An 11,452-nucleotide genomic window follows, 5' to 3' on the forward strand; every position below is an offset into this window, starting at 1 on the left:
TAATAACTTTTAACAATATTGCTGTATTTTTCATCAAATAAATGCAGCCTTGGTGAGCATAAGTGACTTTTTTCAAAAAATCTTACTGACCCTGAATTTTTAAATGGTAGTATATGTAATATATTGTAAAATATGTTTATGGTTTAAATGTTGCTTCCCGGAAAAAAATCCCTGAATGTGCATGTTGCATGTTGCTGCCAAATGGTGCGATTCCAACATCTACCAGCAGGGGCAAATGTGGTCATGCTAAGCAGGAAAATCCTGACCCTTCGGTTCAGCTCCAGTAAGCTAGTGACAGAGTTCAACACCATGGACAGCACCTCAGACCGCATCCTTTATTTTCCTCTGCAGACATGGAGTTCGTTTCAAATAGCTCAGTTAAGAAGTTAATACTTTTTTAATATAAAAAGTATGATTCATCTGTGGTCTCCAAACATTGGAGCCACACACTGTTAAACTCAGTCTGTTGTTTCAGGTAAACTAGGAGCTCCTGCCACTCACTGTTTTGACGTCTTTGGTTCTTCCCCACAGGCTTTTGTTTTCCCCTGTTCCTCTCTGTTTGATTCTTGCACAGTATCCGTCAAACTCCTGTGGCTTAGCAACACTGAATTTCTTGGTATCGTCAACAAATACACACAAGCAGTGCTCTGGCCCTATACATCAAAGACAGCATTACCACAGCACATCATTTACACATAATGAACATAATGTACTGCTTGATAAAAAGGAGTGAAATCCAGGCTAAGTGCTTCCATTTCAAGATAAACATTGCGTTTAGGGATGATCACCAGTCAGTGTCAGTGTGAGTTACGTCTCAGTGCTCTCTCTTCTGTGTAAGTGCCCCCGATTCCCTTGAGGAAGGCAGTGTGTCATAGCCAGCTTTGTGCTCTTTGGCAGTTTTGACAGCAGCACTGGCTCACTAAGAGGGACTTTTGAAACACTGAGCTGGTTTGCTCCGGGCCAGGGTGGAGGAAGACCGGCCCCTTGGCCTTTTAGTGGACACTACTGAATGATTCATAGTAGTGGGGTGATGGCTGTATTATCTTGAGGTAATGTTTCACTGAGTGCCTTGCAAGGGTGTCTCTGTCCTAGTGTCTGCTGTCTGACCCTCAAAAAGTGGGGTGAAGCTGGGTAAAATATCGATTTTGCGATGAATTGTGATCTTTATTTAAACCCGATATCCGTTCTTTGAATCTCGAGCGATCTTATACTTTGTGCTTTCCTGTACTTCTTTATAACGATGACTCCTTCTCACACCAAAAGAGGTAATATTTTGTCAAAGTTGACTGTCCGTATTGAAGATAATGAGAAAATTGGCTGTGTACCATGAATTAATGGCAAGAATGACCATCTTTCTATTGAGTTGATCTCGCAGACTTCACCCAATGCCCTATCAGGCAACGTTTGTGCTATATATTTTGTTCTAATGTCACAAGTAATAATCGCAAGGTTTACTGGGTTTTACGCAATTCTTTTTGCAGTGTAGTTTTTAGGGCTGGGTATTGACACAATTTTCATGATTCGATTCGATTTCTTTTCACGTTTTTCCGATTTCGATTCGATTCGATATCGATTATTTTGGATGTAGTATACCATTTTCTGGAGTAAAAAAATTTAGAGGAAAAACTAATGCTGTAAACTACACATGGGAGTCAGTTGGTACGATATTACTATAATATTGAAGGTTAAAATTGACTTATTTATTTACAAACACTTAAATTACACTCAGTCATGTTTTTTTTATAATAAATAATGTTTAGAATTACATAATCATATTTCTACTCCAATTCGTTTTTTTTTTTTTTAAATATAAACATTTAAATCATTCAATCATGCATTAAATATTGCAGAACATTAAAAATTATAATGAACGTAACTGTGCATATATTTATCAGAATGCTGCTCTCTAGAGTTCATTTTTCTAGCTGACTGAGTTTATGGTCACTGAATATAGTTTTTCTGAGGTAAATGTGTCGTTACGTGACATTGTTTACAAGCTGTTTTATTGTAGACTTTCCGAGGTTGAAACACTGATTGAGCTATTACACGAGGCATGATACGGATTTCGGAAAGTTGTACTGTATATTTTAACATACCTTCAGATGTTCATGCATGTTTATTTCGCTCTGTAACTGGTATTAAAGCGGAGGAGAGGATGTTCACATGCGCTCTGTGCTGCAGCTTCTCTTTAACTGAGGCACTGAAGCGATCTGTCACGTCACATTAAACAGCGCCAAAACAGTATTTATTTCTTGAATCTCATAATAAGATGGACGCCATTTGAAATCTGAGACTTTGCTTCATATCAAAAGTAACAAAGCATAAAGATTATTGCGATTTATTGAATGGGTGGCACGCTGCATGTTCTGTTCATTCATCAACTAAAAACAGACTAGACTAATCGATTCTCGGGATTTAAGAATCGATATAGGTTCGTAAAAATGAGAATCGATTAAAATCAAGAAATCGATATTTTTACCCAGGATGCAGTAGTGTAAAGCATGCCGCCACTGGACTCTAGAGCAGTGGAGACATGTTCTCTGGAGTGACGAATCATGCTTCTCTGTCTGGCAATCTGATGGACGAGTCTGAGTTTGGCGGTTGTCAGGAGAACAGTACTTGCTTGACTGCATTGTGCCAAGTGTAAAGTTTGGCGGAGGGGGATTATGGTATGGGGTTGTTTTTCAGGGGTTGGGCTTGGCCCCTTAGTTCCAGTGAAAGGAACTCTTAATGCTTCAGCATACCAAGACATTTTGGACAATTTCATGCTCCCAACTTTGTGGGAACAGTTTGGGGATGGCCCCTGTTCCAACATGACTGCGTACCAGTGCACAAAGCAAGGTCCATAAAGACATGGATGAGCGAGTTTGGCGTGAAGGAACTTGACTGGCCTGCACAGAGTCCTGACCTCAACCCGACAGAACACCTTTGGGATGAATTAGAGCGGAGACTGTGAGCCAGGCCTTCTCGCCAACATCACTGCCTGACCTCACAAATGTGCTTCTAGAAGAATGGTCAAAATTTTCCATAAACACACTCGTAAACCTTGTGGAAAGCCTTCCCAGAAGAGTTGAGGCTGTTATAGCTGCAAAGGGTGGGCCAACTCAATAGACCTCTTTAGAGCAGACGTCACAATTACGTCACTTGCAGCTGCGCGCGCATAGTGGTTGCAGAAAAATAGCGGTAGCAATTGGAGGAAAATGTGCAAAATCCACAGAATAAGAGAAAAACGTTTTGTTGTGCCTCTGGATGTTGGAATCGGAATGCAAAAAAATATAGTCTTCATTTTTAAAGAAAACCATCGTTGAAAACGTCGTTTGAAGCCAGGGGCGTAGCAACCGGGGGGGACGGGGGGGACACGTCCCCCGCACTTTTAGAAACTGGTGATTCTGACCCCTGCTATTTTTTTGGATCCAGCGTGAATATTTCCGGCACCGGCAGTGTTCTCTGATTTGTTACTTAGATTTGAGTGAACTAACATTCAGCCAATCACAGAGCGAATCATCTCTTGGGCGCGTCTGCTATGAGCTTCAAATCTCTTGTTGGTGTTGTGAGTTTTCGTTCGTTCATTCGCCGTCTGGGATAAAATGCACCCCAGAAAAAAAGCAAAGGACGATTACATCCTTTTTTCAAACACACACTGTAAGTATGTTACAGTATGTCGTGATGACACGAATCACGCGATAAAGTTTTCATGTTATGATTTAAACTACTGTAACGTCAAAAGACAACAGAACCTGTATGGACCTCGTCACGTCGCGCCGGATTCAGTGTGTTAAATGCTCTCCTACTTGTTGCTTTGTATAAAAGCGTCTGCTAAATGAGACGTAACAAATTATTGGTTTCTGCTGTCTTTTGTTGCCTACGTGCTGCTCGCGGAGTAGAATTATCCTTTCACAATAAATCAAATTTGTTTTGCACCGAATATCTTAAAATACTTTATCAAATTTAAAATATATATTTTTTTATACTTTATGTAAATATTCTACTTTATGTCCTAACTGGTCTGTAGGAAAGGCAGGCTGTGACGTCACTGACAGAGAGAGGGGACAGTTGCTCAACCTCTCCAGAATGTGTACAGGTGAGATTTGTATAAAAAAAAGCAGATTGACTATTTTAAGGCAGTGTTTTCTTAATTGGAACTGTTTGCCAATATTTTAAGGAATTACACATCAATTTAATTCCTTAAAACAAAAGATCAACCATCAATCACCTTTATTTATATAGTGCTTTTAATAATACAGATTGTGTCAAAGCACTGAACAGTATCAAATAGGAGAATAGAGTAATTTATAATGACAAGATTAAACACTGAATTTCCAGTTTAAGGCATTTTATTATTGAATGCAGAGAATATTTTAAATATCATAAAATATCTTTATCTAAATAAAGTATAGATGGTCTCACATTGGTCTCAAAGTCCTGCAGTATTTTTAAATTTTGAGGATGATTTCACAAAAATAGGTTCCTGTAAGCTATCACGGCATGTTCCCAAAATTGCCACTGGGGTGCTGTAAAATGCCAATTGGTATTCTATTTAGAATTTATTATTATGAACATCAGCTTTGGGTCACATCACCATACAGCTGTCCCCCCCACTTTTAAAATGGCTGCTACGCCCCTGTTTGAAGCTAAATGGAGACGTTTCACAGACTGCACTGATGACACCTGCAAGGATTAGTCTACTATTAAAGCAGGAATTTGATGTAAACAGTAAGTCTACATATTATTACAATATTCACATATGCAGTTCAGAGGACATACATACATAGCAGTTACAGCATGAAATAATATTTAAACCTATAACATTTTACATAGATAACTTTTAAACATAGTCTATAAAATTTTTATTTCACAATTCTGACTTTTTTTCTTGCATTTGCGTGTTTATGACTCCCAGTTCGGCCATTATAACTCGCAATTGTGAGTTTATTTCACAATTCTGAGGGGAAAAAAGTCAGAATTGCGGGATAAATTGCAATTCAGAAAACGAGTATAACGAGTTACAGGATAACGAGCATATCTCACAATTCTGTTTTTCTTTGTAAGAAATGTGAGATATAAACTCAGGTTTGCGAGAAATAAAAGTCAGAATTGTGAGATATAAACTCGAAATTAACTTTTTTTTATTCTTTTATTTCGTGGCTTCCATAGACTGCTACTGCTCAACTGTCATTTTCTGCAACCAGGTAGGCTCCGCCCATAAAAAACGTCATCGCTGTTTGCAAACACCAAATTGGTCTATACTAAACACTATGGATTAAGAATGGGATGTCATTAAAGTTGCACGTAAAGGCAGGCGTCCCAAAACTTTTGGCAATATAGTAGGGGTGTGACGAGACCAGTATCTCACGAGACGAGACGAGACTCGAGATTGAGTTCACGAGACGAGACAAGATGGCGAAATACATGACTAGAAAAAATATTCTGCAGGTGTATTTGAAATGTTTTAACTAATCATTTTGTAATGAATGTCATTTCAGTTCTACTTTCTGAGACTGAATTATCATATGCAGTAAAAGACAACAATACCCAAGCACTGTAAAAGGTTTTGCCACTAACTCAACTGACTGGCTTCTCTTCAGATCTTACTGTACATGAATTATGAGCTTCTACAGCTTTTGACCTCCTAACTGAACTCCTCTCCACAAACTGATCACAGAAATAAAAACAGTATAAATAAAAATGGTAACACTTTACAATAAGGTCTCATTTATTAACATTAATGTATTAACCAACATCAACTAACAACGAGCAATATATTTGCTACAGTATTTATTAATCTTTGTTTGTTAGTTGATAAAAATAGTCATTCATTGTTAGTTTACAGTGCATTAACTAATGTTAACAAATGAAACCTTATTGTTTGTACTAGTAAATAATAAGAAGAGAAAACTGTTATTCATTTTTATGGTAACACTTTACAATAAGTGCAACCATAATCGCACTCTCAATATTCAAAGATGAAATAAGACCAAATTTTTCTTTGATACAGAGCTAGGAGATGGTTACAACTACACTGCCCAGCCTAAAATAGGTTTCATATTGAGAGATATCTGCATTCATCGGGGAGCCGCTTTCAAATGCGGGGTATTGAAATCACGTTTGAATGCGCGCGCGCGTTTACTTTCACTTTCAACGGTCGCGCGTACTCTGTAAATATGGAGCGGCGGCGACCGTTATCCAACTGAATTAAATGGTTTTTTTTTTATTTAAATACAAAGCAAAACGACAGTGGAGGCATAATGTAAACGTAGCGGTGGCATATTCTTTCCTAATCATCCTAACACTCTGTCATGGCAACATCACGAGACTACTTTTCGCCTCGACGAGAAATCTCGTCACAGTTTAGTCTCGCGAGATCTCGTGCCACGAGATCTCGTCACACCCCTACAATATAGTGTATGTCTTCATGGCTTTTCTATACTCTATAGACTTTATAGTATCATTATAACTTAATTTTGTAATAATAATCATTTTTATCCTTACAATTTGACATAAGAAATGCAATTTAAAGTATACTTCAGTTAATATGCATTTAATATGTTAAAATGGACATTATAACAGAAAAATGTCCAAATTAATCAGAATTAAAATTGAATCGGGATCTTGTGAATCAGAATTGAATCAGGAAATCTGTATCAGTACTCAGGGGCTACTCATGAAAACACTATCAGTGCTTGAAATAAAACAAGAGTCCTATAAAATAAAATAAAGTCATCTCAGGCACCAGCCCCCCACCTCCCCAATCACCAAGGCCACAGATTTACCTTTGACATATTGTTGTGCGACTGCAAATTACTCCCTAAGGGAGCGTGTTCAGGTACACACACACACACACACACACACACACAGACATGTACATGCATATAAGTCACATTTCACTATGGGGGGCACACAAAAGAAAGGACTGAGCTGGGGGTGGGTGCTGATCTTAATGAAGTCACCCTTTTGGAAAACCCCCCACTTCACCCCCATCTACCCAGCAGCCTCTGCACCTCAGGAGGGTGGCAAAGGGGGTATGGTGTAAAGGGGGTGCGGCAGGGAACAAGTACATGGCTAAGATGGAGGCTCCCAGCATGATTCCTGCCTGGCTGCTGTTTTCACAGCTTTAATTGAAGGAAGGAGGGTTCTGTTGCTTCCTTCGAAGCCCTTATACAAACAGCATGATGAACACAGGCTATCCTTGGAGGAGTGGAAGCTGAACCATGAAGCAATAAATGTGATGTTTACAAATGATTTTGTGAAAAAAACAACAGATTTTAAATAGCTGTTTGGTTTTAGCTCAAGCATTATGGATTTCATTGATTGTTATTGATTGTTTTCATTGATTGTCATCTATGACAGGGTTTTTCAAACTTTTGATGCTTTCAATATCAGTTTTTTTATTATCATTGTATATAAGTAACTTTAAAAATATTATCTATTAATATTTAAAATATTATCTGGATAATATACTATTTATGAAACTGAAAGATTTGCTAGATTAACACAATATACATTATTCAAAGGTTTGGGGTTTTTTTGGGGTAAAAAAAAAAACAAAAAAAGGTAATATTGTGAAATATTATTACAATTTAAAATAACTATTTTAATATGGCAAAGCTAAATTTTAGTTTTCAGTGTCATATGATCCTTAAAGGGATAGTTCACCCAAAAATGAAAATTGTCATCATTTACTTGCCCTTATGTTGTTCCAAACCCGTAATACTTTTGTTCATCTTTGATACACAAATGAAGAAATTTTTAATGATTTCTGTCCCTCCATTGACAGTCCATTCAACTACCACTTTGACACTTCAAAAAGTTATTGAGATTTTAAAACTAATCCATAAGAATTGAGTGGTTTAGTCCAAATTTTCTGAAGAGACTCGATCGCTTTATATGAACAGATTTAGACTTTTATTCATGTATAAACATCAGTGAACATAAACTCAACCGTACTTGCTTGATCCGTGAAAACAAACCTCATTGGTTCTTGCGGAAGCTCAAACATGCTGCGTAACACGAGAATGAACCTCATTGGTTCCTGCACATCAAGCGAACATGCTCGAGCTTCCGTTTACCACAACTGATGTGTGAGTTGATGAATGTCTATATGAATAAAAGCCTATATTCAATCTGTTCATCATATAAAGCGATCGTGTCTCTTCAGAAAATTTGGACTAAATCATTCACTTCATCTCTTTATGAACTTTTTGAAGCGTCAAATTGGTCGTTGCATGGACTGTAGATAGAGTAAATGATGACAGAATTTCCATTTAAGAAATCATTCAAATATGCTGATTTGTTGTCAAGAAACATTTCATATTATCAATGTTGAAAACAGTTGTGCTCCTTAATATTTTGCGGAAACCATAATACATTGTTTTTTCAGGATTCTTTGATGAATAGAAAGTTCAAAAGAACAGCATTTATTTGAAATAGAAATATTCTACTTTTGATCAATTTTAATGTGTCCTTGCTGAATAACAATATCTTCTTTCAAAATAAAAATATTCCCTCATATTCGCAGCCCTCCTGGGACCTACTTTGAAAAGTGCTATTTTCCACAGAAAACGTGTCAAATAGCCATAGCAAAAAAGTTTTCTTCAAGCTACCATCAAACACCGTGTGTATGATGTGTATATGCTCACCTACAAATATACTGTCCTTTGCGGCCTGTTGCTCAGCAACAATTTCTCTGATTAAGTTAGCTGACTATGGGAGCAAGGATCCGCCTTCTGCATGGACCACCGGATCAGATCACACTAATGGATCTGGAACCACACCCTCAGCCCCGGTCCCATGGGTCGAGTTCCCTTCCCAGCCTTTGTCTCTCAGTCAGAGAGAATGTACCAGGGCAACACTATTGTGCAACAGGGACGTCTATTTTTATACACGGCAGCTTGAGAGGGATCATGGAAAACTCGCACTGTTGAATGCAGAAACGTCCCCGGGAAGACTGAAGAGTTGTGTTTTCTTGAGTGTTGTTTGTTCCACCCACTGGAATGTGTTCAGATTTATTGTATAGCTCCTTTAGGCTTGTATTTTTAATACATGGTGCATCGTTAAAATAGTCCTTGCGACTTCCTTTTATATCGTTTAGTAGGGTGAGTAGTGTTTCTATCATCATCATCTAGCTGGGTTAGAAGCGATTCCATTAGCACTTGTCTCCAGGCTCCCTTTGAGTAGGAGTTTCAATGGCTATATAACCAGTGCCATACAGTGCATTGGACATTATGAAATAGACAACAAGTGACACTTTGCCCATTCTGACCACACTTCCAGATAAGGTTGACTGAGGGTTTCATCCCAAAAGGAAACATGACTTGGCTGGAAGGGAGGGAAAATGAATGACAAAAGATATGAGAGGAGCTAGAGTGTCTTGAGGTCTACTGGCTCAGATGGAGTATCCTAAATTGTCCTAAATACATGCTTTTCTTCCAGGACGGACTGGAGCAAGAATATCAGCTTACGTTGAAGGTGCAGCAAACCAAACTCGCATTTTCGTTTATGCATTTGGCAAACACTCTCTTGCAAATTGACTTAAATTGCATTGAAAGTGTACATTTTATCAGTTTATCAAGCTATCCTTGGGAATCTAAGCCATGGCCTTTGGCGTTGTTTTGAAGTAAAAATTTGTCATCTAATGATGTTCCCATCCTCTTTAACTAGTGCTTTTGAAGCTTTGGTTTTGCTTAACTGAAGTCAGATTTAATATTGAGCTTGAAAACTTGACATTGTGTTGGTTTCATTTTGTATTTTACAGTCCCAAGCAATGGGACTTTTGACTTACCTTTGTAGTTGACTGGGGCGTCCAGAAACACATCATGAGCAAACTGATTGTATATTAGGCGTCTTGAGTCACCTTCATTGCTGGACAACACGGAATTTGTGTAATCTTCCGCCACCCTGTAGTGTTGTTCAGAGTTATATAGGTGTTCATTTATTTGGAATATTTTTGTGAATGTTTCTTGTTTATCTTTGTTTACTGTATGAGTAAAAATCTTTGCGTATGTGCTGTCAGTGTTGAAGTGGGTGGTTCGTTGAGGGTCACTCTCGACCTAGCCGCCCAGGATCACTGACTCGATGTTAATGTTCTGATTGTTGTGAGTATAAATTAAAGCTGTCACAACCACTCAGCTCACCCACAGTGATATATGGAGATCTGAATTATACTGATTACACATCTTGAACAGCAGTGGGTTTTGGTCTATCATTAGTGTCACAGCGTGAGCCTTCATCGTGTGCTTGTGTGGATAGAAGTAGTAGCCTTATGGAGAAACGCACAAACTGCGCGTTTACACGGGCTACGGTGGAACGTTCCAAAGATTAGACATGGATTAGAAATTGTGTTGTTTTACAAAAATTTATTCATACAAATCTTACAACACTTTTTAACATTTAAAAATGTCACCCCCTAAGGAGCTATATGTGTTAATATAGGATGATGTCACTTGCTAATATTCACTTGTCACATATATAATGTTTCAGGTATAGATAAAACGTTCACATTAAGGCTTTCGGCGCTTTCAGAAATGTACACAACAGGCTGTGCTGTGGCCTGGGTTCTGTCAGGTTTTCCAAGCGTTGTCAAAAAACCCTCAAGCTATGCAACAGGAAACAACACAAAACCTAGCTGTAGGCTTCATGGACCTTGAGCTACAATGAGTAGAGCTAAACAGAAACACGTGCTTGCCACATTTACACACATTCATCAGCTTAAACAATCCAGACAATTAATACTTTTACCATGTACACCACTTCAGTAATAGATTTGATCACAATATATGCTGGCCATGCTTTTCAGCTCTAATTAAAGAATCAGGTTTGAAACCAAGTTTCAAAAAGAAAAGGAGAGGAAAAGTAAAGATGGAGTTCATGAAATGGAACCTAATAGTTTGCAGCATTGTAGGGCCACTAAAATTGCCATCCGTGATAAGTGGCGATTTTTTTTATCGTAAGTTGTCACAAGGCACCTAAGCCAAAACCCATATCATCTTTCATAACATCATTATGTTCACGCACGCATTCGCTCTCCCACCCACCTCCCGCCCTTCCACACGCGCTCCTCGCATAACACTATCAGAGCCGCATCCATACTCACGTAAAGCCTGGGGGACAATGCCAAATTGAAGAAAGATTGATTTCATGCCTGGGACAACGGTTTACATATTGAATTAGTGGATGAATAAGACCTGATTTCCATATCAGGAGAAATATACTGAATTCAATACAGGCTTAACCAAAATATATGATTTTTTTTTTTTTTAAAAAAGGAAGAAAAAACAACAAATAGATGATTTTGCGGTGTTTCCCTCCCTAAGGGCGATGGGTGTAGTGTACCTCATCTATACATACAAGAGAAAGGCTATCTTCAACATGCAAAAGCACTATCTGGCAAAAAGGATAATGAATATGACAATGGTCACGTTGAAGTTCACAAGGACCTCCCCCTTCGCTTTCGTCG

Source organism: Megalobrama amblycephala, linkage group LG17, assembly GCF_018812025.1.
Source record: "Megalobrama amblycephala isolate DHTTF-2021 linkage group LG17, ASM1881202v1, whole genome shotgun sequence".
Classification (NCBI taxonomy): domain Eukaryota; kingdom Metazoa; phylum Chordata; class Actinopteri; order Cypriniformes; family Xenocyprididae; genus Megalobrama; species Megalobrama amblycephala.